The sequence below is a fragment of the Archocentrus centrarchus genome, chromosome 11 (genome assembly GCF_007364275.1).
Source record: "Archocentrus centrarchus isolate MPI-CPG fArcCen1 chromosome 11, fArcCen1, whole genome shotgun sequence".
Lineage (NCBI taxonomy): Eukaryota > Metazoa > Chordata > Actinopteri > Cichliformes > Cichlidae > Archocentrus > Archocentrus centrarchus.
Window position 1 is genome coordinate 19,732,358 of NC_044356.1, and position 25,470 is coordinate 19,757,827.

Sequence of the window (25,470 nt, forward strand, 5' to 3'; positions counted from 1 at the left end):
CTCACTTACTGAAACACAATACGCAATGTGCTCTGTTCAAACTCAATCCCTTTTCTCTGTAGATGTAAAAATAACATGCCATCCTCCCCCATTACATAACTCAATATCAGTCAGCATCAAGGTCAATGGTGAGAGCTTTAAAACAGAAAAGAGGCACACAATTAGGTGTTTACCCCGGAAGCCTTTCCAGTCAGTTACAGAAAAAAATGTGTGCGACTGTGTGAGAGTGACCTTCTGCTCTTGGGCTTCTTAGTAGCCTATCCAGGTCAAACACCCACTCTCCACAGCTTATTTCTTCTAAACAGAAAAACAGCAGGACGGAGTTATGGAAATACTCTGTGATCCAACATTGTCTTCAAATGTAGATCCAAACATGGAAACTGTTGCAGCAGTAGGAAACATTAAGTTTACTGGGATTGCTGGAATCCAGCTGTGTTGAGAGCCATCAGCGTACCACATTGTTACCATTGCTGACGTGTGCAATCAGCAAAGAGACCTTAATATCTACTTTAGTGGTAGGCAGGCTTAGATCCTTAGTAATAAATAATTTACTGTTTGCCTAGAAGTATCATCAAAAAACAGTTTCATCACAAATTCCTCCAAAGAAATTCTGCACACTTGACCAATGGTCGGTTCAGACTTCACCATCAGGCTTTTATGGCCCTCAGAAATCCTGAGGCTGATAACAGTGGTTTCTAAACCTTAAATTACCTCAGCTAGAGATTCTGGTTAAAGAGATAAAAATGTCAGTTATGCTATACACGTCTTCAGTCTCCAGTGGCTGGTCTGGCTGCAGGCCCGTGGGGTCTTGGGTGTAATCAACTTACATAGTTGGACTGTTGGAAAGAGGGGGGGCTGAATGCTTAAAGGGAAAGACTGGAATCTAATGTGACTGCAATTATAGTTACAATGTAGCAATGCAAAGTTTAAGAAAGTTTAGTGTGGTATTCAAATGCACAAGCACTATTCAAATGACACAGTCTAAATATATTTATTATAAATAAATATTGTCAGAAACTCTCAGGGTTGAAGCAAATAAAGGAAAAACATTAAGCTGCTAGAAGCCTATAATCTTGGTGAGTATATACATGCAGTTTTTATAAATCAAAATTCATTTAAATAATGCTTCAAAATAACTGCCCGAGTAAGTGCTCGGACGTGATACGACGATGACTGCCAAGTGGGGAGTAGGGATGTCACAATAACATGATTTTAATAGTTGGTACCAATACCAGTAGAATAAAACTTCAACCTTCTAATCTTGCCATCTGGGAGAAAATTATTGGCAACTGATATGACAGCCCCAAAAACTGTGGGAACTTAAATATCCTTTCATTGCCATCAAAAGCAAGTGTGAAGTTTCTTCTTCAGTACCGTAAAAGTGATGAAATAGAGTGTAAAAAAAAAAAGGAAGAGTTTACAAAGCCACAACAGTTTGTGATGAAGAAAAGCATTAAAATGCTATTCTTCAAAAGCAGCAGAGAGTGGGGGGAGAAATGGAGAATAGTTTGACCAGAGCGCCCCTCTGACTGATCACTGCAGACAACAAAGGACCGGAGCCTCAGGGGCCACGCTTCAAGGAACAAGCCATCCTGAAAAAGTTCCCTGGACCCCCATCTGTGTGTGTGTGTGTGGTGATGATGGTTGGGGGAAAGGGAGGGGGGGGAAGGGGGGGTGCATAGTGGGGATGGTAGGGACCACACAAAAACCCTGTCAAGTCACATGACTGAGGTGGGGAAATATGGTGCTTTTTTATTGGTTAGAAAAGGAAGTTATAGAACCAGGTCTATAGTCCCATTGTTGAACTGTGAAGCTTGTATGTATGCGTGTGCGTGTGCGTGTGCGGCTGTGTTGGAGGAGGCAGAGCGCGTTGTAACTCGAGGAGGGAACCAGCACAGCGTTTTTCATTCACAAGCAGAAAAACGCCTCCATCACAGAGTGACCTTGGCTACTCTAGCAGAACGGCAAGCGCATCCGAACACCTCTCTCACACCCCCTCTCACTCTAAGTGGGTGCATTTCAGGGAAGGCAAACAACCACATGCACATTTTGTCTATTTAAAAACACTGACATTGCTGAGGTTATGAAACTGGCCTTTATTGAACAAATAAAAAAACAACAAAAAAACCCAACAAATTCAGGACAGGGAATATGTTATAACAAGCTCTGGCTTCACACTTTGTAACCATTAATGTAACCATTTCTGCAGGGCAAATCAATAACTCTGGTTTTCCAAATGCCTGTTAATCTGGCTTATTGAAACTCTGTCACTGAGATAAAAAAAAATAAATAAAAATAACCTTAACAAAAGCAGCAGTTGGATAATCAAATTTCTTCCTGTCGGGTAAATAAAAAAAAAAAAAAATCTGTCTTAAAAAGGTAAAACATTCTTCAAAATCAGTTCAGTGAGGTCAGGCTAAAGCAATCTCTCAAATGTGCAGTTTAGCAATAAAAGGCCTGAAATTTTACTTCCTAAAATGCTAAAATTATACCCCAGACGGCAGGGAAAAAAATGCACCAGACAAAAGGTTATTACGGAAAATGTGCATACATAACCACAAGCAGTGCACGAAAGCTGGAGACAACAGACACAAAACTTGTCTTTTATATCCTGCGCTGTGAGGTTTCTCATTCATAAAACGCAGACAGCAGTTATCTCTTTCCAGCTAAGTGAAAACTGCTCTTGAAGGATATTCATCTCTCAACAGGATTATCGTTGCTCATAAGGAAGAAAATGTTGGTACAGCTTTGGTGTGCTAAACAGCAAACAAACAAGACAGATGCTTTGGGAAGTTACATGCACACTCAGGATCCCACGAAGCTGCAACCCCCCCCCCCCCCAAAAAAAAACAAAACAAAAAAAAACAAAACAAAACAAAAAAAAAAAACACATGCACTGTGCCGACCAGGCGTGAGCTAAGTGTACATCTCAGAATAGAGCAGTGGGGATTATGCAAGAACAATACTGTAGCTAAAGGCTTAGTTTCACTCATTTTAGAAAGAAAAGAGAGTGGTACTGCCCTAGAGCATGGGCAGTATGGCAATGTTATGCTAATTACTGAGAGTGTTAGTCTTCATAGTCATGCGGCTCACCTTGCCAACACAAGCAATGGGGACAGATGTTACTATATATATATATATATATATATTTTTTTTTTTTAATTGGTAAAACTGAGACTGCCTTGAAATATCCAAAGTAGAAATTTCTGGTTGTTCCGAGATTAATGACAAGAAAGCATCAACTACTTAATACTATGTCTTAATAATATTGTTTGATTTTTGGGGTGTTCTTTGTTTTATTGTAGGGTCTTTTCCTTACAGTATAAAGCGCCTTGAGGCAACTGTTTTTTTGTGATTTGGAGTTATATAAATATAATTGAATTGAACTGAATTATGCATTGTAGTTCAGTCAAAGTCCTTCGAGAAGCAATTCTCTTGGGCATTTTTTTTAAAGGCATTGTCTACATTTACTTTGATTTCAGTGGTCACCAGACCGTTAAAAACCCAATGAAAAGAATCACTGTTAAAATCTGATTAAAAATAAATAAATAAGCTTAAGGATAATTTGCAAACTTTCCCATAAACCTCAATTCTAAACTCTTTCAATGTGAACTTTCTCTTCTATAACACCTGTAGATCAGGTAAGGTCAGGATTATGCTTTCTGTGTCTGTGAGTCTGCTCTGGTCCGTGTGGCGTAAATTTCGTCACAGGGTGAATGCGAGGGTACGAGGCAGATGTCTGCGTGCGTGCCTGTTTTTTGAAACTTGCGGACTCACCGGTGGAGAATTTACTTTACAATGGACCAAATACGCATGTGCCTCAGGTGGTGGATTTCAAAGAAGACTACTTGTCCACTGGGTCTCCAGATGTGAGGCCTCAGGCTGAAAAAGTATTGAGGTGTAAAGCATAGCCAACACCTTCTGTGTCAGAAAAAGGAAGTCAATTACAGAAGTACTCCAGTGATGTCAGCGCTAGATTTAGCAACTTTTCAGACCGGCCCCCTTAGTGACTTTTTTCCAAAAAGCGACTAGCAACAAACCTAGCCACTTTTTCCATTGACTTCCGTGACTTTCGGAGGATTTTGGAGACAGCCTGGAAAGCTGAAATCCTCCGCTGCAGCCCCGTTTTGTGCACATACAAGTCCCCTAATGCATCTCTTTGCACGCTTCGGTACCAAGAACCCCGTGCCCTCTAGCGACTTTTGAGACGGCCGACAGCGAGTTTTCTTACACAGAATTTGCCAACAGTGGCAGTTTCACAGCCAGACCCCCCCCCCCACCCCCAATCATCTTTTATACTGTCTATGGCAACACTGTATGAGTGCTTTAAAATGTCTTTTGTTATGTGCCTACATTTATTCCAAAGTATGATAAGAGAAACAGATTTAACACTGGTCACTTTCACAGCTTTACAACTTACATACTGGTTCACAAAGCAGCTGTGATGGTGTAAAATCCTGTTCATATTAGCGTTGTTACAATACTAAAACTTTTTAACTTTGACACAATACTTTGAAAAGGTACTGGTGTTCTACATCTTTTCAGCACTAGAGGCAAAAGCTGCCACAACAGTGAGTGTTACATAACCAAAAGTGGTCATGGAAGCTGTGAATGTGCCATCTTTTTAACACCATAACAAAATGCTCATCAGGTGGAGTGAGGCAAGGGCAGAAACATGTAAGAAGGAGCGATCGCTGTCTTCCTATCGGCTAAGGCGAGGTGTGTGTGTGTGGATGCTGGTATTGGTGTAGAATATGTCAATTGAGGCCATTTCAGATATTTAGATTAACAGTTTTTGAAAAATAGCTAAACTATAAAATAGCTCATCCAGCCCATTATGTAAAAAATAAAAGATATTTGGGCTTAGATACCAACAGTCCAATGTCAAAAGCATTACAGAAAATGACTACAGTCTTTAGGTTTTAAAATAAAAGGTTACTGTTAAGCTGATGACTAGAAATCTCTTTCAAACCTGCTTTGTTACATATTATGAGCTTAACTCCCTCTGCTCACAGCGCTGGCAGGGTTGGCATGTGCTCCATTGAATCAAATGGGATGTGAAGGACTGGGCATCCCGGGTCAGGGAATTTCCATTGCAAATGATTGCTGCTGAGCTGCTAAGGCAAGGCTTTCTTTTTGTTCGGCATTTAGACAAACATACAAACCGGGACTGCTTTCAGGCGGTATTGTATCAGTGTCAGAGGGACCCACACAGATGTGCACACAGGAAGATGTCAAATATTCTCTCTCAGTCTTGGAACGCATTGTAAAGTTTCCCATGAAGCTTTGATTGAACATGTCTGGGGGATATCTGTGCTGCTAAAACACTGGGTTCAGTGTTTGTGTGGATATCAACAAAAACACTGAACACTGCTAAAGCAGGATTTTTAGATGCAATAGAAAAGTTTAGACCTGTGGCGTTACCCTGCTACATATACGTTTCTTTCGGCTCCTTCATTATTCCCACGGGGTCACCACAGCAGACGGAACTGGATTTTTTTGATTTGGCACCAGATTTGGCATCTGGATGTCCTTTCTAACACAACCCTCCCAGGGATTTGTGTCTCCTACTGCTCTCGAACCAGGGATCTTTTGTTTGTTAGACGAACGTACCCTATGAAGCTGCCACTAATGATGAAAAATATTGTTTGAAAATGTTAGGTTTTTCCTGTTCCTAACAAATAAGTTTTCTTTGATTAAGACTCATTTTGTTTTAGATTTTTACTTTTTAGCTTTCAACACTGTTTTTTCCCCCTCCCTCTTGCCGACACACATTACTTCTGTTTTTGTTTCCTGACTGTGAAAAGCCTGTCATGCCGTGCACCACAGTTTTGTCATTTACTGATGTAATGTGGGGACAAATTAGAAGCACTTGGTTTAATGCGTAAGAGCTATTTGCTGCTCCCTAACTGTTGCCATGTAAAACGAGTTGACATAAAGTATGAATAAATGAATCGTGCAGCACTGGTGTTGCATTTCAGTCGTTAGTATTTGCACTGGCCTAACAATAATATCAGCAATATACATGCAAAATATTAATAGAATGGGCCAACTCTAAGTACTTGGCTAAGCAAAGAGTTAATGCAAGTCCTTTTACCCCAGTTCATACAGGCTACTGCTGTTTGTGTGCAGCTTTAAATAGCAGCTGCTGCCGCCCATGCCACTTTTAGAAAGAGGTCTTTGAATGACAGAGAGGAGCAGCCAATGGGAGCAGCGCAGCATATGCAGCTGAACATATGGAAGCTGACATAGATGTGAACGAGACATTCAATTATAATTCCTCTCTGAGCAATCGTTTTACATATAGCATCAGCAGCAGCATCTGTAACTGAGGCTTATGGGAATTTTTTTTTGCAATGCAGAGCAGCGGTTTGGAAAATGACAGGCAAGAAGTTTGAGGTCAAAATGCAGTTAACAGTTAGAGTCATTATTTAAAAGTCTTTTCATTGTCTTGATAACAGAAAATACATAGTAGAAAGCAACAATGTATATATTTTCCTGGATATCAGTATCAAGTTCTAGTGTCATGGCTGGCTGGCTGGCTGGCTGGCTGGCTGGCTGGCTGGCAGGCAGGCAGGCAGGCAGGCAGGCAGGCAGGCAGGCAGGAAGGCAGGAAGGCAGGAAGGAAGGAAGGAAGGAAGGAAGGAAGGAAGGAAGGAAGGAAGGAAAGAAAGAAAGAAAGAAAGAAAGAAAGAAAGAAAGAAAGAAAGAAAGAAAGAGAAAATCAAAGAGCAATCCACTGGGCCTTCAGTGCCTCAAATAGTGGAAGTGCATAAAGATCACTGAGTTCACTCTTGCAACCAACAACTGAAGAGTTGCCATTTTTTATGGTTAACTGAGGAATTTTAGAGTTATTAAAATGAGCTCTTTTTCTTGAAAATAGCGAGGAGGGACAGAAGACAGTTGGACAGTGAGCCGAGGGCATTGACTGCATAGTTGTGAAATCAAAATCTTCAGGAAGTTCTGGGGATACATTTAGCAGCAGACAGACTGAATGCACACATACAGAATACTTTTTTTTTCTCCATGAATTGAGCATTTTTATACTTTCACAGTATTTATATAGTGCCTAAACACAAGACACCTAAACAACACAATTTTCTACAATGTGGGACATTCAGTGCATCCTACATAAAACAATTGCTCTTTCCCCGCCTGCACATTGCTTCTTATCCCAGCGCGGAGCAAATATCACACTTTATCGTGCTGTGACATTTCAGTGGAATCGATAATTTGGTCTGCCACGAACTGCTGCTGCAGTGTTTTACACTTTGCATAGGGCACATCTTCTAATGGAAACATGGTCTCCACTTAAACTAAATTCAATTGCTTCAGAGGATTACCATCTCTACTGAAGCATGTAATAACCAAAGGGTCATATCGTCATCATAACTCAACAAACCATAATCCGCCACTGCATCTTAAATGGCTTTTAAAGTGTGTCAAAGTCCAAATTGTTGCCACCAGTCATGTATTTAATGACTATGCCCCTCCACTAAAGTGCCAGTTTGCCAGTTATTCGGCCCAGCTTTGAATGCTCTATCCCCTGTTGGGTTGTAGCCTAGATTGAGATGTGCGAAAAGCCCGAGAACATTTGGGATTGATTCGTGGCTATTTTTACTTGTCCTACTTGAAATAAATGGTTCAGATACTCACAGGAAGAAGTCAGGCACTGAAAGGGCTTATTGAACTCATAAAAAAATATCACTGGAAAGCTAAATGGTGTTGGAAAAGGGGATGCTTCAGTGTAGAGGTTTCAGAGAAAAAAAAAAGCACCTTTTAATAGCAGAAAATAATAAACTGTGGAGTATATCCTCTACCCATTAGCCTGTTATTGAAAGACTGCTGGTATTCTGAAGAGCGAAAATGAACATGCTGGAAAATGCCCATGTGAGCACACACACCAGACAGGCTTAATAAAAGGTATGGTGAAGAAGAGGTCTCATGTGACCTCGCACCTTGACAAACTCAGTTCACGCAATAACAGCATTTCCAACAAAAGCCACACACATACAGAACTCCTCTTCACCAGAGCAAAAATTACTCCTCTTATTAAGACACAACTCTGGAGAGAACACAGGCCCTCAACAACACTCATTACCTTAGCATATAGCAAGCAAGCCACTGTTCGGCGTTGCTGGCGCTACAATTATGTTAGCACTGATGACTATCATCACAAGCATAATAAACGCTCTATGGGAGCACTGACATTATGGAAGATGGTTATGGGCTCTCCTGTGGAAATCTCTTGCTGCCATTGCCACTTCTCTGTTGTACTGAGTCACACAAGCACGCAAGGACACACACACACACACACACACACACACACACACACACACACACACACACACACACACACACACACACACACACACACACACACACACACACACACACACACACACACACACGGGCTGACTGTAAAGCTAAACTGTGTATCTGGTCTAGGTGCTATGAAAGGATTCAGTCACTTCACAGACCGGCCATCCACTTGCTGTGACTGGCACAAGTGAGTGGGAACAAAGGAGTCACTGTGGCTGTCACACACACTCCTCGTTACACTCACCCTTTGCCCTGCCAGCTGTCTCTCCGTCCCCTCCCACTGTCCCCCAGCTGTGGCTATACATCAAGCAATCCGCAATTCAATGCACACACACACACACACACGCACAAACACACCCACAAGCACACATCTCCTGGGTGGCTTCAGGACCTGGTCTGACCAAAACACTCTCTTCCTCCCTGCTGCATGCTCACTGCCTATCTGCCACACTGAATGACTGACTGACTGACCGCACTGTTGGAGGCACAATGTTATTCACCAACCACCAACGGCTCATCAGTGTCACACCACTGCACACACCCACAACACATGAACTCATGTGTGTCACGGATAACACGGTGAGGCTTATGTTTGAGAATATTTTCCATGTGACGCTGTTTTTGTTGCTTTTAAAGTACTGTCTCCAAGATGCTTGTTATTGTTCTCTCTCTTGCCTGTTTGGCTTATGTCCCCAGCCACTTTCCGCATACTACGCCCTTTCACCACAATGCCCTCCCCTCCTCTGACAGATGCCCCATGCCCCACCGCTGGGCTCACCCTTTAATTTGTTAACCCCCAAGCTCTGCCCTAAGCTTCCCACTATCCACTGCCTTCCTATTATTTATTTATCCCTCCCATCATTTTTTTTTTAAACCATATGCTACACCCATGCCCTCCCCTCAGTATGTTTACCCAGTGACAGGCCTCGGCCCGGCCCGGTCAGTCCCAAACCAGTGACAATGCCAGCTCAGCCTCCACCCTAGCAGTGTGGTGACTGGCCACAGCTAAAACACTTTCATCCTGTGTGCATCCCGAGCCCAAGTCATACAAAAGCTATTCATTTGGGCTTCACCCATGCTTTATAATTGTCAAGTTATGTAGTAAAATTGAGGGCGGGGGCTTTGCTTGTGGTACAGTGGCAGCAAAAGCAGAAACGAGCCTGAAGTCTGGCTATTTATAAACTGGGGCAAAGGATTCAGAGGTTCACTTTTGCCTTTTATGGGTTAATTGCTTGTAACCCACATTTATGTGAAACAGAGGGACAGAAAAAGAGAGACGAAGAAAGAGGGAAAGAAAAACACCAGTGGTGGGCATTCCACAGGCCAGGCTTTCATTGCTGTGGGTACGATGTCATTGGAATGATGTAATCGGTGCATATCAAGCCCTCATACTGTACATCTTTTCACAGAGTGTATGGAAACAGACACAGTTTGTTTCAGCTTGTCAGGCTGCCTTGTAATTCACACTGAAAGCACATTAATATCTAATAACATTACAGTGAGCTGTGGGGTTCTGTCTGTGCTTCTTGACCTTTCTCTTCGTGCTTTCTGTCAACAGGAAATGGATCAGTTTACATGCAGATATTGGCAGGAAGTGGCTTACCTTCTACCTTCTGTTCAGATGAGGCCTATCTTTTATAGTACCATCCACTTTAAGTGCACACCACAGTTGCTCTTCACACAGGAAACCCTACTTTGTATGTAACAAACCTTCGCTACTTTTACAGTGTCCTGCATCTGACACTATTATTGCAAAACTGCCCTCGGTATTTCCTGTACCTTTCTTCTACTTTGCTGCCTGGGCTGGAAAATGCAGCTAGACAAGTCAAACACTCACGCACACACATCGAAAATACAAACACTGGGTGTTAAGCTTCCCCTCCAGACAACAAAAGAACAGACGCAGCAACAAGCCCCGAAGGCAACATTAAACCCAGCTTGTCTGCCACTACAATACCCCTCTTCTTTCAATAGAGAGCCATGCTGTGACCAAGCGAGCTGAGCTGTATGTGTTATTCCTCACTTCAACATAGCAGGGTAAAAGATAAGGGCAAAGCCCACAGTCAACGTGTGACATCCACAGGAAATGGAAAACTCTGATGTGTGGCCAGCACAGACTAGCCAGGGTGACACGGGGTAAGACAGGTGGTTTACAGATGGAGAATTTGAGCAAGCCACAAATGGCAGCAGAATCCCAGGCTCATCACAATGATTCAGCTGAGTCTGAGAGACACAAAACACTCCTTAGTGTTTATTCTCAGATGGCACAAAAAACCCGTATCTATAGACACAACAGCATGGCTGGCAGGATTAGCAAGAAGCAGAAACACTGATAAGAACTAAACATGGAGACAAAATATTTGTCTCTGCCGAAGAAAGCCATCTCCCACATGGGTGCCTTGACATAGGCAAACTCGGCTTTTGACAATTATGCATTAATTTTGCTGTGAAGCCAGCCTGCACGCTTATGCTGTAGTAATTTCTCAGCTCATAAGGCAGAAAAGGGGCAAACAGAGAGGTTTTTAACATGCATCTGTATTTCTAATAAACAAGCCTGGGCAGTTTGGTGAAACTATTTTTTTTTTTCTATCTTTCATAGTTCATCAAGGTGGGTGAGGCAAGTTGATGTTTGCGCCAAACATCCATTAGCTTTCTGCTTTGGCTTCACCTGCTGACCTGATGTTCTTTGACAGCTCGACATCCCCCAAGCAAAGGCTTTGGTAGGCCTTATTTTTGCAGTGCCTGTCTCCAGATAAAATACCCTGCTCCAGATTTTCTCCTTGCTAACAAGTGATAACACTGCCATCAGGGTGTGACAGTAATTATGCTTTGGGTTTTTTTTTGTTTTTTTTCCGGCTGCTTAAAGCCAACAGAAACTCACCTCAGGCTGCTACAGAGCTTTACAGTGGCAGCAAGAGAGATGACCAATGAGGCTTGGAGCAATGACGCCCTGACGAATGCTGCTACTGCTGCTGCTGGTGGTCAGTGTGTGGGCAGTGAGGGTCAGAGACTGGGCAATATGGATTTGTATAAATGGAACGCTCTGGTGAAAACATGAAGGTAGAAGATGAAGAGGAGGCAGAAACACTGATGAGAATGCAAAAAAAGAGGAGGAATTAAAGTCTTTAGGCCAATTTATCATCTCCATTTGCGCAGCTCTCCACCTACATACAGTAGAAGGATTATACAAATGTAACCAACACAGAGGGTATGGAGATACACTTGCATGCAGCCTTCCAACAAGCCAAAAGCCTGTGGCTTCTGGCTGATGATGCAGTGAGTAGGTCAAGCAGTGACTGGGTAAAGGGTTGGCCTGAACCGGAAAGGCAACAGCCTCACCAGAGTTCGCTAAAAAGAAGAACTATGACTTCTCCTCCCCGCCTCAGCTGGAGCAAAGAAAACGGGATTAACACAAACAAAACACGAACAATAATAGAGTACATTTGTGGTTGTTCCACATATTTCTGTAGCACCACCAAACGGCTGGAACAGGCAGATGTGCAACGTAGAGTCTTTAAAAGAGAGGCATAAAGAATGGGTATCCGAAAGATGCAACCACAAGAGTGGGAAATATCAAAGTGTTTCGTTTCCCGTATGCCATTCCGTGTATTGGTTTATTCAGAGAATCAGACACAGCTCCAATATCAAGCAACACATCTTCAATCCAAGGCTTACAGTACCCGGGCCCAACAGAATGAACCAGCTGGTGACCTTGGCATATTATGAGAGCTCCTCCACTCCTCAGTCTCCTCTCTGTAGATGTAGCCTTGACTTGTCTAATAGGAAACACTGCTGCAGTGACATCACAGGGGGGCCCGCATCACACCAGAATGGGTTAAAATTCGCAATCTCAGCCCATACATTAATTATACAGCACATTTAGCCAAGCACTATTGCACCTGTCCCCTCACCTCTATGCTTATATTAACAGAAATAACCAGAAATGAACAAGCTGGCAGCAGCAATAAGCAATAAAGCAAGCACCTCAAAAGAACTACTACCTCGAAATGTGTTTATATTTTTTTGCATTAAGGCTTGTGAGGCATAAAACACCATTTAAGAAAACTGCAGGTACTAATTTTGCCACTATCTTGTATTTTTTTTTTTTTTTTTTTTTTTGGTTTCCTTTCAGTCACAGGAAGCATTAAATTAAGTTTTAACAGAGCCGTTTTTAACCTATCCATAAATCAAAGAAAATTGAGACTTCATAATTGCTCAAATTGACTCTTAGAATAAGAAGAATGATAAAGAGAGGAACCCACAAAAAAAAAAAAAAAAATCATTGGAAATGAAGGGTAAAATAAGTTTGTTGGTTTCTTACTTTAACATTAATTCACTGTTATTCACATTTGCAAGTTTTAAAAGGACATGTTTGGGAAATTCCTCCAAGAAAGCTCTGCTGCATTTAGATGGAGGTCCCATAAAAAGTTCTAAAAGACAGCAAAGAGAGTCCTCAAGTGCCTGTTAAATTTATAGAGGGAAAACCCAGGACCCCTGAGGACTTATCGAGACTTTGCTACCTCCTGTCTCACCCCGTAACTGCTGAGCTTAAAACGTACAGCACTGAGGAGCCGTTTTCCCACATGCACCCAAACTTTTTAAGACACAACTTGACGGCGGCACATGTGATAATATTAAACAGTCTTTAACTTGCCAGCCTCTTAGGACAAAGTCTTTGTGATGTGTAACTGCACCCTTGCGAGAATAGCACAGGTAATCGTATAGTAAAAATCATAGCAAGCGAGTGAGTGGGCATCCTCTATAATGCCTCATGCACACTCTGTCCAGGTAGTCCCCTCACTTTAAACCAGAGTGTTTCCACTAGTGAAAATCCATCTGAAGTGGTCATTTTATGGAGTTCAAGTATGAAAATTGTTGAAGTAAAAAGCAGAATGATAGTAACCTTTGGTGGCTGCTGTTTAAAAAAAAAAGAAAAAAAGTACTCCACTTATTGCACCATATAACATTGTCAGACCCATAAAAGACAATTTAAAGAATTGTTAAACTCCATGCAGCAGAACCATATATATATATTTTTTCTCCCTTACATTAGTTTTCCATACCAAAACCTGGCACTTACACTCCCAACAATGGGCACAGTCTGGTCAGAGATTTGGGTTTGTTACGCCACATGTGGATAAAGTAGCATAGAGCCACTATCCTCAAGCAGAGAGACAGAGGTCTAGGAGGCTCAATACCCACCCAGTATTTAAATAATCCCCAGATTCCATGCAGCTCCCTCTGGATCCAAAAGGCCTTTATTTATGCAGTTTTCTTCACTTATGCAATAGTTCTCCAAAACTGACTTTGATATTTGCAACTGGTAGGGCTCCTCTTTAAAGAGTATACATCAGATGAAAGTCCAATAAATCCGTCAATAATTTTTAGTTATTTTACTATGAGTGTTTGCCTTTCATGTGTAAAGCAAACAAGTTCATAAAACTCTCTCTCGACTTCCACAAATCTAACATCAAAGGGATCATAACCCCCCCCAAAAAAAAAAAAAAACAGGAGCACAGTTCAAGAAGAGCAGCGTCGAAAACTAGGACACCTCCATTGACTCAAGCTCACTTAAGATACAAGTGGACAAGATATTTAAGAACCTAAAGCAGAGGTTTATACAGTTTTGCTAACTAAGTGCCAGTTTAGGAAGCCTCACAAGAGAAATGCACACCTCAGCTTGGTGACTGTCCTTTTTTTTTTAAAGTGGTTTATAGTTTTTTAACCATTAGTGAGTAGCATAGTAAATGTACAGCAGTGCATTCCTTCTCTTTTTGCAGGCTTCCCAAAAACGTATCATGGGTAGCTACTGGCCAAAGACACCTAAAGGAATTTACATTCCCATGTCTGATCCCTTTCTAAACTACTGAGATCAGGGTTCAGCAGTGACCTGTGTGTGTTCCTCACTGAGTGTTTGCAGATCATATTTTTATGGACCGAGAGGAAGAGGCAACAGATGTACGGATGCAGCCATCCGTATATGGACGGCAAAACACAGATTAGGTGATGACCCACAATATTAAACACCACCCAAAGGGCTCAGAGACACACGGGGAAAAGCTATAATTAGTTTACAATGTAATAAAACCTGGTTTAAGCACCTGGGTCATACTGACACACCAGCAGCTGTGAAAATGACTCAGGCAAGCGTTGGAGAAAAATAAAAACTGACACAGCAGTGAAATTCGGCAAATCTTTGCAGCACCTGTGCACACGTGCCATAAATCATGCACTGAGCGATGCTAGAAACACACAACACATAAGCACGATCCCACTACACCAGACCCTAATGCCCACTCAGAGCTTGGGCATCCTACAAAGTGGCTAACTATAAATGTAAAGTCTTCTCAAGCCTCTCACACAGCTAAGTGGGGATATAGTCGACCGAGAGGCTATCTATTCATTTATCCTACTGGGTCAGTAGGCTTTAAGCCTGAGAGCCTCTTAGCTGAAAGATGCTAAATACTACAAACACAGAGAAAGAGAGCTGGCTAACCTCTCTGTCAGTATTTACAGATCTCTGCGGCAGTACCACAGCTGGAATGCAGCGGGCTGAGTGAGCATGCAGAGGGATCCGTATCAGTTTCTGGGTCATCTAGGGCCGCTTCGTGCCACATGCATGTAAGTCTAGACTTGGACTGAAAAATTCACCAGTGGATGCTCTCCGCTTAAACTGATTCATATTCTAAGAATGGATGAGCGTAGTGCCCGAGGAACAGGATATGTATAGTTACACAAGCAAGGTTAAGGGTCAAAATGTATTCATGAGTGTGTTGCCTTATGCAACCACCAAGACAACACGGTTTGTCATAAAACAATAGGTTTTTCCATCCGCTTTTCTTATTTACTCTCATAGAGCTGCTTGGCTATGAACTTAGCCCGAAGTGACAATCAGTAAAGTAAATAGCAGAACATGGCAGCAGTACCGATGAGATCTCTCCTCACCCATCTATGTCTGATTGGCTGTCTGGCACCTCCCCGTTGCACCTTCAGTACTGACACACTGTTTTAATTAAGTTCATACCACAGGGAGCAATTATGCAAGGCAACATTCAACTAATTTGGAACTGCAAATTAATCTACCCCGAAGCTGCACAATGACAGGCCTATCTATGAGTAGTGGAAGCAAATTTTTTTTTTTAAAAAAGGAGACATTTTTGTTTTAATAATAATTTTGTCTGTCTAAAAAAGAAGACAAAAAGTGACAGAGTTCATCTAAAGTTGTGTGTGTTTTTTTTTTTAACTGAGTTCATATTTAATGGGCACACAAATGTGTTTTTAGCCTAAAACACATGACTTTTAGAATCCCCAAAACAGAGACTTTTGGGAATGCTGCTGCTTTTGTTTCAGTTTCAAAACTCCCAGATTGAATTTTGCTCTTGACAGAGAGAAACAGAGAACTTTGGCAACAATAACAGAGACCAAGTGGGTCTTATTAGTCAGTTTGTGCCCTGCAGTTAAATGCTGCATTTTATTCTGCTACTAGTCCCTATGAGCGCAGTGTACCTGAATGGCAGCTCACTATAGGAGACAGAGATTATTTCTGAACAGGTGCTAAAAACGCTCCTGGGATGAAGATCGCTTCAGTTTTAAAACGCTGTTTTAGAGAGAAGTTGCATTTGTGTGGCTGCAACTTAAGATGAACAAACAGCGAGCCCGGGATACATCAGGGAGAAAACAATTTACATACCTCCACTTCCCTTGGGGAGCAACAACAGAGAGTGAAATAGTAAATGGGGCAGTTTGGTGTGGAGGGGGGGGGGGGGGGGGGGGGGGGGGGGGTGGTGTAATGCAATGTGAGTGAGCAGCTGAGAGGAAACAGCAAGAGGCGGATAGCATGTGTGAGAAAGGAAGCATAATCAAGGGAGCAAACTAATAAGAAAAAAGGCAAGAAAGAACGGTGTGTGTGTGTGTGTGTGTGTGTGTGAGATTGGGGGGGGGGGGGGGGGGGTTGTCAGATGTGATGAGTAGGAAATTAGCTGAGTTGCACTTCAGGAAGCAGTGAGAAGATGCCAAACAGCATCAAATGGGTACAGAGAAGGATCTCACTTGTTCACTTGTGATGCAACTCAAAGAGGCAAGGGCATGCACCCATCCTCACCCAAAACACCTCTCCATTTCAGCCTCTGTGTACTAATCGGATTTCTTGGGTTATATTTCAGTGTTTAAAACAACAACAACAAAAAGAACCAAGTACTCAATTTTAATTCCATCAATTTATTTGGTGAGTCACTGCTGCTACATTTCATCATCTAACTTTGTTTTGCTCTTGCGTTGCAACTCCATCTCTGCTGCTGATTTTTTTTAAAACCCTCTAGAGTTAAAGAAATATTTATTCAGGCAAGGGGAGCTAACAAGATATGGAGGTTTACTGTGGCTAATAAAACTTGCTTTGGCGCGCGTGTGAGTGCATTCTTTTTAGACATACAGGTCCCTCGTGTGAATGTTAACCTGAAATATGACACTCTTCAGTTTTGAAGCTGGACTAACACAGGGAACTTCACACACACACACACACACACGCATAGGGTGAGTGGGAGAGAGCACTACAGGTAGTGGTTTGTTCCCCAGTACGGTTTGTAAATGGCCTTCTTTGACTGGTAAAGCTGTGCCAGACCTCTGCTGAAAATTTGTAACTCACAATCACACACAGTCACAGGGTGCACATATAGGCACATATAGGCCAAAAACGCACAATCCTGCACAGAAGCCGCCCCCCTGAAAAGTGCATTTTCACATCTATTAATAACCTTATGGACATCTATCACTAAAGTTTAAAAAACCCTCTACTGAATCCCTTCTAGTCAAGTTCTGCATGAGCTGCCCATGTAACTGCGTCTGAGGCACGACTGCATCTGTCCCTGTGCTTTTTCTTCTAGGCTATATCTGCCTGTGTTTATTGTCAAGTTGACACGATGACGCCAACATGCTTGCGGTTCCATCACAACAGGGATGTCTTTGCTGGCTAACAGGGCGTATAAACGAGCTCTCACTCTACCAGAAGTTGCCCAGAGGGGCAGAGGGTCCGAAAGAAGGCAACAACGCAGACCTGGGGGCGCACAATGACTGATGTGACGAGGAGAGAGCTGAGGCACGCCGTGTGCTGTTGTGGTCTTTTATATGGCTACAGATTGAAATGAAAAAGGAATAATGAACCAGTGGTTACCAAAGTGAGATTCATGGAGAGTCGGGGGCTCTTTACAGACCACGATGGCATCAAATTGGTAGTTTCTCATCTTCAGCACTGATTCACCCCCCTCTCATCTTATCTTCAGCTTTAAAAGCATTTTCAGGGAAGCATTACGGAATTGTTCCTCATTTCACTGCAGGGAAGACACAGTGTGATGGATTTGTAGCCGCACACCGGAATCAAGTCACAGCAATCCTGTCACAGGAGGTTTTTTTCAAATGTACATGTGTGTTTACACCCAGTTTCCCTTTTACCTATGGGTTTTTTTTAACCTATTCATCATATACTCTCAATCACAGCATGAGGTGCTGAGATAATAATAATTCCTATCCAGAGATATCTGCATATGAATTTATAGAATCTGTAGACCAGCGACAAGATTTCAGTGCCAGAAGCTTTTTTTTTTTTTGGCTTTGGCTGCAAACAGTAAACGGTCTGTAGGGCGAATAGAAAAGGAATGCACTGGAAGAATCAGCTACCATTTGATTGGCATTTAGGCTTTTAATTACTTTTAGCAATGTATCTGGATTCGCTATTAGATTATGACCAGTGCATAGAACAGGAAGTTTTGGCTCTGATATATCCAGACATCCGCTGGTTACATTGTAAGGACATTTCATATGATAGTTTAATGAAATCAAAATTGATACACATCTCACTTTAGCTCCACAATCTTTCCTTATAAGCGCAATTGGAGATGTACAGCTTGGGGATGATGCAGCCCCAGCATTGCTTATCTACAATATTAATATACTTTCTGCTCTAATAAAGAAGAAGAGGAGCTACTTAGGGCCAAATCTTTGCAAAGAGAGGTCTAATGTGCTCTAATTTGCTGTTTATTTCCCCAAGAGTAAGGCGTTCGCGGGCATGAAAAACAAAGCAGAGACACCGAGAATGATTAAATCAGCAATGAGAAAAACAGATTAACTATTCTCTACTCAAAGACATGGGATATGCAGCTAGTGGACGGGTGGGGCGTGGGGGTCACAAATCATCAAAGTTTGGGAAATAAACATTAACATTAATTAAAGGGTCAGATGAAAACTCATAGGAAGTGCTGCAGCGGTTTAAACAGAGAGAAGTGAATTAAACCACTTTTGATATCACAGGTTTTGATCCGTCTTGAAGAGAGCAGATAGCTTTGACATGCATCAGAGGCTGCCCAGCTTTCTCTCTCTCCCTTCTTGCCTAATCACAGGCCCATGGTGCGGCCAGCATGCCGGGCTGGAGTTACACACCGCACACCATTAAAGCAGCTCTTTAATTAGCAGAGGGGAGAGAGAGAGAGAGACCGAGGCTTCTATAAACGTACCGCTTTTTGCATGAGGCGAGCAGCGTGCACTTCAACAGCCAAGCCGGGAAGAAGCAGCCGAGGTCGCTGCGTTTCTGCTGCAAACACGCAACTTGCAGCGTTACTGTGCACTTGTTTCAAGAACGGGGGGTTTAAAAAAAACCCACTAAATAAGCACGAAGATTGAATTTACTGGCAGTTTCATTTATTCCCCGCAGTTCAACAGACGTGTGTGAGAGAGCGGAGTGAGCAGCGATGCTTTAAAAAAAAAAAAATCAGAAACATCATGTCAATAAAAGAACAGCGCCTAAAACCGCTGTGAGGCCACTAAAAACAAAGTAGCGACAGGCAGGAGGAGAAAGCCGTGAGAGCAATCACACTTATTATCTTGCTCCAGCGTAACAGACAGAAAACACGGGCTCACCGAGGCGAAGCGCAGCGAACACACAACACACACCGCGAACCCCGAACATTTTTAGCGCAACAACGCGAAGGAAGTGAGGCGGAATTTCACCACCAACAACATCTCTGCAGGAAGAAGAAAACGGGCTTTGACCAACCTGACGACGCGAGGACACTTCTTCCAGTAAAGCGCCGATGTCGGGAGTTTGCGTGTGTTGTGAATGTGTGTGAGCGTGTCACTCGCTGGTGTTTCCTCTCCTCGCTCTCCCTCGCTCTCTCTCCTCTGCCGTAGAGATAGTGCTGATGTTTCCACTTCCTCTTTTCTTCTGCCGTCTGCTGGCTGGCTTGTGATGCCAAACAGAGGATGCGTGAATGCATCAAAGCAGCCGAAAACTCAAGGAGTCACTGGTTAACGGGGGGGGGGGGGGGGGGGGGGGGGGGGGGGGGGGGGGGGGGGGGGGGTCATTATTTCATCATTTTACCCCAAAGTTGAGTTAAATGTGGTTAATAACTGTATCAATTTCAATGCCCAAATGCAGAAAGGGGATATGAGCTTGGCTCAGGCTGGTAACAAACAAAGGAGAGTGCACGCGCGCGCGCGCACACGCACACACACACACACACACACACACACACACACACACACACACACACACAACAGAGTTCACTTTTTCCAGTTTATTTAATTGAACATGTAGTGAGAATGTGTGTGAAAGTGTGGGGTGTCATTGGTGCGTGGTCTGTACGGATGAGTGGAGGTGTGTGTAGGGTGTTGGATAAGGATGCAAGGCCAAAAACCCGCGGGATCGTGAAGAAGTGGAAGCTGAAAAAGCAGAAATCATCTTTTCTAATGAAAAAATAATAATTTATCTTCTCAAAGGCATTTGATATCACTGTTAGATTAGATTAATTTCCAGATGAGCAGTAAGTTGAAAGAACGTTCCTAAAAAATGACAATTTTCTGGGATATACACAAAACACAATTTATGCTGCTCTTTGCTGATTTATGGCCACTGACTAAACCACAATATGAGAGCATATTAAAAAAAAGGATGGTGGCTAGCTGGAAATTGTTAAATAATAATAATAATAATAATAAAGGGTTTATCCGAATTAAATAAAAACAGGCTGGAAGAAAACACTGAGAGTGATCATGAAGTGTTACACAAAACACTTAAATGTTACTTCATATTCTCACTGATTTGACTCTTTATGTCTTAAAAACCACACCATCCTTCCTAAAGAAGGGTCTTCCCAAGAAGACTAAATGTATTTTGCAGTTCATCTTTAACGACATTTGCACAGAGAATTTGCAAGGCTGAAAATATATGCATGCTTGGAACAATCTGGTAAAAATATAACTGGCTTCAACCTCCCTGAGTGAACAGTGGCTCTTCCACATCAACATGACAAACGGGGCCTGCTATGCGAACAATTTAACACATTATACCTGACAAACAACTCAAATCCGAAGGAGACGTCTTTTTTTTTTTGCTTTCCACAGTAACTGATGAAACAAAAGCAGATCGGCCTTCAGTCTCTCGGGAGAGGAAAGGCAAACAGGAACATTGCTTTCAATAATTCATGGTTATTGAATGCTCTCTGTCCTCCTGTTTGGAGGGTGGGATTATGACCTTCTTGTGTTACTTTCTGTCGGGAGCAACTGCTTCACAGCATAATGTTGCAGTTTCTTATGATTTCCTTGGTACAGGACACTCTGTGAAGACCTACAGCACATCAGACTACAGCGTCTCTGAGCCACCACATCCCTTTAATTTTGATCATTAATTACCTGCTGTTTGTGATACCAGTATGTGTGCCATTTGTGTGTGGAAGAGAAAGAGAGTAGTGTACAGCAGGCAGTTCTGCAGCTCATTCTCGTCTCCGCTCAGCGGGAGCAGCAGCAGGAGGATTAATACAGGAGCCCCGTACGTCCTGGCAAACAATCTGGAGCGACACACCCAGCAGAAATCTCTTAGTCCCTCATTCTGTTTATTTTTCTCTCTGCGAAAAACACAGGATGCAAAGCTCTGCCTGTTTAAATGACAGCCCGCGTCCTCGACTAAACTGTGAATTTGACTCCATAAATAGGCTGCGAGGACAAGCACACCTGACCCAAAAATCTGAGGCAGAAAATGGATTACTTTGTGTTTTGAAGAGCATCAACACACTTTTTTTTTTTTTTTGAAAGCACACAGATCTGAGTCAAATAACAAATCTTTATTTGACCTGCGAATGCTGCATGAGCATACTGAGCATGCTTTACATTGGAATATAATATATTCTAAATCAGACTTTCCTTTTGGAGAAGCAAACAAAAGCGCTCTTTTATCCCTCGGTGCTCTTGCATCATTCGGTCACTGTGACCTTTGCATCCTCGATTCAGAGTTGAGAGGGCTCAAGACTAAATCAAAGTGCTCACAGATGAAACAACACTTTTACCTTTCAAACAGCAAACAGGCAGCGGAATAGTTTCAAGACAGCCCACGCCACTAAAAAGCACCGCATGATGCATTCAATCAAGTGGAGACTCACAGTGCAGTGTAATGCAAGCCAGTAAAATGCAGAGTCACTCTCATTTCTAGCATTGCAGTTAGAAGGTAAGCACTGGACTGATTACTTTTTATAAATGTCACTTGACACTTGTGTAACCCGCTCTGATTTGGACACATCCTGTTTCACAAACAATGATCGAACCTCCATTCACATGTCTGGTGTGAAACTTCAATGTCATAACAACTAACACTATTGTCTACTAATTGTCTACTTTCTTTTGTTTTATTATTTTGGAAAACAAATCCAGATGACAGGTACCTGAACAGCTGTATATTTCTGTTATCTTCGGGGGCTCGATTAGAGCGTTAACAGAACAACGGTGTTCAGTTTAAAGTAAAAATAATGGGCACTACCAAAGAGCAGGGCCTTAAAAGTAGTGGACACAGTAGAGAAAGTCAAACGAAATAAAACATGTTACAGTCAGTGACTGTCTAAACTCTTCAGTCCATAAATGATGCTCCTACCTTTAGACTTGTCTTCATTCAGACTGACATCAAGTGATTAAACGGGCCAGTTGAGAAAATCCCACGTTTTGATCCTGAAGCACTCCTTTGGTTGCTTTGCCCATTTATTTAGGATCACTGCAGAACGATGAAGTGTTGTCCATTGAGTTTCAGTGCATTTTGCTTAATTAGAGCACACAGAACGCTCATATAGACCACCCTGTTACATTCAACAACAGACCAACAATAACAATAGATGGCACTGTGCCAGTTGCTTTGGCAGCCATACATGCTCAGACTATTACAGGAGCACCACCACGTCTGATGATGAATGGGTGCTTCGGGTAATGAGATGTTCCTTGTTCTCTCCAGTTTGTTCTTTCCGTCATTTTTGGGAGAGCTTCGTGTTTTCTTTCAGCATCACACAGAAATTTGTTCCAAACGGATGGTTTTTTTGGCAATTTTGAGTCCTCCGAGGCCTCGGTTATGAAGTTTTCGCTTGATCGTTGACAAGGACTCATGAGATACTGCAGACATAAAAAGTGTGTGTGTGTGTGTGTGTGTGTGGGGGGGGGGGGGTTCTTGGACACACAAATGAATTTCATTTCCTCCGGATAACCTGTATTCCTTTGTATACCAGCTGGTTTTCTATTTTCTTGTTTTTGTGTGTTCACTGGCTGTTTAAAAAAATTTTTATTTTTAATTAACCCAACTGCTGATTTTGGGAAATTAACTACCTTTAATATTTTTGAGAGTCTTTTGAGTTTGATAAATGACTTAAAAAAAATCTTCAAATTGCAACTTGAAGCCACCTATGAGTTCCTTGCCAGTACCAGGTTGGACTCCGTTTACCCCTCAAAACTGCTTTCATTCTTCACGGCATAGATTCAAAGAGGTGCTGGTGCATGATAGCATCACACAGTTTTTGCAGATTTGTTGGCAGCACATCCATGATGAGAACTTCATCCCCAAGGTAGGGTGATTTCATTGTGATTTGAGCTTTGTGGCGCTGTGTGTTATCCTGCTGGAAGCTGCCTCAGAAGATGGGTACACTGTGGTCACAAAGGAATGGACATGGTCAGCAACAATATTCAGGTAAGCCGTGGCACAAAGAGGTCCAAAGTGTGCCAAGAAAATATCCCCAACACCGTTACACCACCACCACCAGCCTGAACTGTTGATACAAGGCAGGATGCATCCATGCTTTCATGCTGTTTATGCCCAATTTCGACCCTACCATCCAAATGTTGCAGCAGAAATTGAGACTCGTCAGACTTCTTTTGTCCAATGTTAGTGAGCCTGTGTGAGTTGTAGCCTCAGTTTCCTGTTCTTAGCTGACAGGCATGGTCTTCTGCTGGTGTAGCCCATCTGCTTCAAGGTTTAATGTGTTGTGTGTTCAGAAATGCTCTTCTGCATACCTTGATTGTAGTGAGTGGTTATTTGAGTTACTGTTGCCGTCCTATAAGCTCGAAGCATTCTCCTCTGATACCAACAAGGCATTTTCACCCAGAAAACTGCAGCTCATCACATATTTTCTCTTTTTGGACCATTCTCTGTAAACCCCAGAGATGTTTGAGTGGGAAAATCCCAGCTGATCAGCAGTTTGTGAAATACTCAGACCAACCCATCTGGCACCAACGCACATTCAATCACTTAAATCGCCTTTCGTCCCCGTTCTAATGCTTGATTTTAACTTCAACAGGTCATCTTGACCATATCTATGTGCCTAAATGCACTGAATTGCTGCCACACGATTGGCTGATTAGATAGTTGCTTTATTGAGCAAATGAACAGGTGTGCCTAATACAGTGACCAGTGAATGTATGTATGAAATTTATGCATGAATGAAAAAGGTTATATTTTTAATACTGTTCTAACAAACTGATGTGAACCAACTTAAAGTTGAATCTTGATTCTTTAACGTTATAGTTTTTTTTAACTGAAATTGAATGTCCCAGGCAGACACTGAGTCTGAAGAATAAAACATGTGTAACTGTTCAAATGCTCCCAGTCTGGACTGCATGTTGAGGCTAAAACACAATCAGCACAGTGAGTCTGGTCTGGCAGCCTGTCTGACCTGTCCCCTGTCCAAAAAGACAGAGTGCTTTAATAAAGACTCTCCACTGACCAAATTCTCTCTACGTGGCACAACCTCCCTCAGAGCTGCTTTCTTTCTGTGACTGCACCTCATCTGGGAGATTCATTGTGCTACTCGAAGAGAGAGAGAGCGAGAGAAAGTCAACACGGAACAAAATATTTCGGGGAAGCTGATTTATCCTAGCTTATTGGCCAGAGCATCAGGAAAAGGACAGACATTAGCCGGAGAAAGTGAGAAAGGAGTCAAGTACGATGCTATGCTCTCAGTAAACAACTACAATCCACTCATGGCTGTATTATCTGTTACTCTTTGATGGATCTGTAATTCCTTACATAAACACATATACTCCCCTGTGTATAAACTACTCAGAAAGCCTAAGTCTCAAATCTAAATGGAAATCTAGCTTGCTTGTTCCCTGTAGGTCTACTGTAATTGTCTCTGTCAGGGTCATTAGGAAGAGGGAATGTGTGGAGTTTAGAAGAGGAGAAGCAACAGACTTCCTCAACTGCAGCTTGAAGAGTAACGCTGGTTTTAAGTAGCCACTGTTGTCTGCTTGCAGTTCCGCTCTTGGAGAAGTCAATTTGATGACTTCTTGATAGTAGGTAAGCACAGAGTAGGGATTACTGTGCTGTGTGCATTAAATGTTTTTTTTTTTTTAATGTATGCTCAGACTGCTAACAGGACAAGATCAAAAGAAAATTGTTGCTTGGCTATAAAGGTCACCCCATTACTCTGCCGTGTAATTTTTAATGGCCAGAATTCTGTGCAGTTTCACTGCACTATCTACAAAACATCAAGCCTAAAGTAACATGAACTGTAGTGTTAATGACCATTTTCCCATATGAACCCCAGACAGTGTCAGAAGAATCAAATCCTTGAATTACCCTCCTGGAAAGACTCATTTGGTTTCGGGAAGGAGTGACGCGTGGATACGGCACGCAGGACACATGAAAACCACTAACTTGCTGTGAACTCCCTGGAATAATTACTTGTCCTGTTCTCACACAGGCTAAAACAGATATTACTCATGGATTTTGTCACTACATAGCTGGAATGTTTGTAGAGGACCTATTAGCTTATTTCCTGTTCCATATTTTTACTCATGGACTCTTACCAGATTTGCTTTGCATGAACTTAAGTTTATTTACATCATACTGGGCCTTGGTGC

At 42.4% G+C, this 25,470-nt stretch overlaps 1 protein-coding gene across 1 annotated transcript in view; it reads right to left on the bottom strand.

Moving 5' to 3' along the window:
• elmo1 (engulfment and cell motility 1 (ced-12 homolog, C. elegans)) overlaps positions 1 to 19,567 on the bottom strand; it is a 102,225-nt gene extending 82,658 nt beyond the window's left edge. The window contains exon 1 of the mRNA XM_030740647.1: positions 19,364 to 19,567. The gene's annotated coding sequence lies outside the window, so the exon portion shown is untranslated. The remainder of the gene's footprint in view (positions 1 to 19,363) is intronic.
• Between the last annotated feature and the right edge of the window lie 5,903 nt (positions 19,568 to 25,470).